We start from the raw sequence: 4,621 nt of genomic DNA, 5'->3' as shown, positions 1-4,621 counted from the left end.
GGACAAAGTCAACGTGTGCAATTGTAATATGCTATTATTGGGAGACTTTAATATTAACATGTTAGTAAACCAGTCTCAATGGCTTGACAAAACTGAATCGCTAGGTATTACTCAACTTATAAAAGAGCCCACAAGAGTAACTAGCATGTCTTCAACTCTTCTGGATCATATATACACGAACAATGATAGCATGGTTCTAAATGCTTCAACATCTAATATTTGCATGAGTGACCATAAACCCATCACGTGCACTTGGTCGTGTAAACGACCAAAGGTAATGTCAAAAGGTCATACCTATATCACGTATAGATGTTTTAAAAAATTTGACAAGTCTGCGTTTTTACTTGACTTAAGTTTGGCAAATTTCCAATTGGTGTCAAATTGTTTTGATCCTGAAGAAGCTGCATTGTTATTTGTCAGAACATTATTATCTGTTGTTGACAGACATGCTCCAATCCGCAGGAAAAGAGTTAAATTTTCGACTGTACCGAACTGGATGACAGGTGAAATTAAAGATGCTATGTTAGTTCGAGATTTTCTAAAAAAAATTAAACAGTTTGAACTTTACAAAAAAATGCGAAACAAAATTTCTGAATTGGTGAAACTTGCAAAAAAGAAATATTTTCAAAATCTTATAATAGATAAAAATGACATATGTCAAATTTGGCGTGCAATGAATCAACTGACTAGTAAATCACGCAAAGCCCCATCCTGTATTAATCCTAATATAACTGCTGATGATTGTAATAGTTACTTTCTATCTATGACCGACAATGTTCTTGATTCCTCAGCCAGTTCTGATCAGATTGGCTATAAGGTGCCTGAAGTACTCAGTCAATTTTGTAATGAGAAACTTTTGCCATCTGACTCGTTTGATATACCTGTAATCACAGTCGTTGAAGTTGGTGCACTAATTTCTAAACTAAATAACAAAAAAACAATGGACACAAACAATCTTAATTCACAAATTGTAAAAATGTCACTTCCTTATATTGTAAACAGTTTAACCCATGTATACAATCTCTCTATCAGGAAGAATGTCTTCCCATCAGTGTTTAAAACGGCTAAAGTTATTCCAGTACCAAAGTCAAAAGACACCGATAGCCTTGACAACTACAGACCGATATCTATTCTCTCTATACTGTCTAAACCCCTGGAAAAGCATATACACACCCATCTCCTTAAATATGTTGAAGAAAACAATATTTTTCATCCTTATCAATCAGGTTTTCGTCCTAAACATTCATGTCATACTGCCCTTACCCGGCTCTGTGATACCTGGCTAAAAGCAATAAACAATCGTGAAATGGTTGGAGCGGTATTCCTTGATCTCAGGAAAGCATTTGACTTAGTTGATCACGCTATTTTGTTAGACAAATTACTTATTTACCTGCAAAATAGCTCATCTGTGTCCTTTTTTACATCATATCTGTCAGATAGGAAACAAGCAGTCTACCTAAACGGTTCATATTCATCACAAGGCACTGTAAAATGTGGAGTCCCACAAGGTTCTATCCTTGGTCCCTTACTGTTTGGACTATACATTAATGATTTACCATTACACCTCAAACAAGAAAATGCTGTACTTGATCTTTTTGCGGATGACTCAACACTTCACAGCAGTAATACAGATATAAATCTCATAAGAAAAGTACTCCAAGAAAGTATAGCAAATATTAATGATTGGTGTAATTGTAACAGAATGGCACTGCATCCTAAGAAAACAAAAAGCATGTTAATAACCACAAGACAAAAACACCAGCGACAGCCTCTGAGCCTTGATCTTATGCATGGTACAGTTAGCATTGCTCAAGTCCATCAACACCGTGTGCTTGGAGTTGTAATTGATGATGAACTTAACTGGCGCTCTCACATTGATACAGTTTATAAACGAGTTTCTAGGAACCTTTTCTTACTTAACAAGCTCTGGTGCGTTGTTTCTGTGGATGCCCTCAAAATGTTTTTCCACGCACACTGTCTCTCTCACATTTGCTATGCATCTACTGTCTGGTGCAATGCCAGTGATGTTCATATAAAGAAAATAAACACACTTCACAAGAGAGGTGTAAAGTTATTAAACCGAGATCCCAATATGACTACTCAAGAAAAATACACTCAACTGAACATTCTTCCGCTACATCAGCAGTTCTTTTTAAATGCTAGTGTTTTCATGTTTAAAATGTACAACCATGAAACACCTTCATACATCCAAGACCTGTTTGAGCGTCCTCCTGGTAGAGCGAGGCTTTTGAATTATACGCTACCGCTCCCACGCATTGATTTGTATAAATCTAGTTTATCCTACTGGGGATCGCTTGTGTGGAATATACTTCCAATGTACTGTAAAACATGTCAAACCCTTTCATCTTTTAAAAAAAATGTTCGAAAATATCTTTGTCAAAAATAATTCTCTCCCTACGCTTTAAAATCATAACTGTTACTGCATAACATCTTAATCATCATTTTAATAATCAATGAACCACGTTATTATAACTAGTGTTTTGTTACTTTTAACCTGATTACAAATTCTTAGTTAATTAGTTATTCGTTTGGCTGTTCAATACATGTTATATAAATATATAATTGTAATGTATAATGTCATGTATGTCTAAAAGGGACAGGTTGGAAGATTAGGCATTGCCTAAAACCTTTATCCCTTTGTATTAAAGTTTTGAATCTGAATCTGAATCTCTCTCTCTCTCTCTCTCTCTCTCTCTCTCTCTCTGTGGTGTTTAGATTTGAACTTCTATAGTGTTTCTGTTTTAGTGTAAATTGGTAATTGTTTTGTTTTGTGTGCTTGTCGTCCCAAAGACAGATTGTAAAACAAGGCCAGGCCTGAAAGTGGTGAGTATTGTACTCGCCATGGCGAGTAGAAACATGTAAATGGCGAGTAGAAATGTAAATCTACTCGCCAAATGCGAGTCAAGTTGCTGAAACAAATGGTTGGTTTGGCGAGTAAAAATACAAAAATGTGCTCTCTGGCTAGTAGATTATGAGAAGTACTAGCCAAAGGCTAGTGCCCCATTTCGTGGACTTTCAGCGCTAGGCCTAGCCTTAAATCTGTATCCTTGTAAAACAAAGTTCAGTCTCATTCTCTCTCTCTCTCTCTCTCTCTCTCTCTCTCTCTCTCTCTCTCTCTCTCTCTCTCTCTCTCTCTCTCTCTCTCTCTCTCTCTCTCTCTCTCTCTCTCTCTCTCTCTCTCTCTCTCTCTCTCTCTCTCTCTCTCTCTCTCTCTCTCTCTCTCTCTCTCTCTCTCTCTCTCTCTCTCTCTCTCTCTCTCTCTCTCTCTCTCTCTCTCTCTCTCTCTCTCTCTCTCTCTCCTCTCTCTCTCTCTCTCTCTCTCTCTCTCTCTCTCTCTCTCTCTCTCTCTCTCTCTCTCTCTCTCTCTCTCTCTCTCTCTCTCTCTCTCTCTCTCTCTCTCTCTCTCTCTCTCTCTCTCTCTCTCTCTCTCTCTCTCTCTCTCTCTCTCTGTTGGTGTTTAGATTTGAACTTCTATAGTGTTTCTGTTTTAGTGTAAATTGGTAATTCTTTTGTTTTGTGTGCTTGTCGTCCCAAAGACAGATTGTAAAACAAGGCCAGGCCTGAAAGTGGTGAGTATTGTACTCGCCATGGCGAGTAGAAACATGTAAATGGCGAGTAGAAATGTAAATCTACTCGCCAAATGCGAGTCAAGTTGCTGAAACAAATGGTTGGTTTGGCGAGTAAAAATACAAAAATGTGCTCTCTGGCTAGTAGATTATGAGAAGTACTAGCCAAAGGCTAGTGCCCCATTTCGTGGACTTTCAGCGCTAGGCCTAGCCTTAAATCTGTATCCTTGTAAAACAAAGTTCAGTCTCATTCTCTCTCTCTCTCTCGGTCACTCTTTCTCTCTCTCGCCGAGCCTTAAATCTGTATCCTTGTAAAACAAAGTTCAGTCTCATTCTCTCTCTCTCTCTTGGTCACTCTCTCTCTCTCTCTCTCTCTCTCTCTCTCTCTCTCTCTCTCTCTCTCTCTCTCTCTCTCTCTCTCTCTCTCTCTCGGTCACTCTCTCTCTCTCTCTCTGTCTCTCCCTCATCTCCGGCACACGCCCAAAGAGTTTACTTTCTTACTGGCATCCTCCAAACCTCCCCCTACTGACACGGACATGGAGGTGTGTTATACGGAGGACTTGTTCTTGCGTATTCATGTCAATCAAGGCTTGCAAATGCCAACTTGTCTGGATTTACAATGGAAATAATCTTGGTGAAACCCCAGGAAAAGGTGAATCGCTGAGGGAATTACAAGCATTGCCCATACGGTCCCTTTACACAGCCACTAAAGGGAAAAAACGTTCTGTTTCGAATCAGAAGGCTACTGTCAACATGTTGATGTACATAGTAACTAGCCAAACACGCACACGTTTAACAACAACAACAACAAGGCATTCAATCAATTATTGATTCAAAGAATCAAACAGTGTACACATCCATCCCTTCACCCTCCTTCTTACGCCCTCAGCTCTCACTACACATCCATCCCTTCACCCTCCTTCTTACGCACTCAGCTCTCACTACACATCCATCCCTTCACCCTCCTTCTTACGCACTCAGCTCTCACTACACATCCATCCCTTCACCCTCCTTCTTACGCCCTCAGCTCTCTC

The sequence above is a fragment of the Littorina saxatilis genome, linkage group LG1 (genome assembly GCF_037325665.1).
Source record: "Littorina saxatilis isolate snail1 linkage group LG1, US_GU_Lsax_2.0, whole genome shotgun sequence".
NCBI classification, from domain to species: domain Eukaryota; kingdom Metazoa; phylum Mollusca; class Gastropoda; order Littorinimorpha; family Littorinidae; genus Littorina; species Littorina saxatilis.
Note: the sequence above shows the minus strand (reverse complement) of the source record.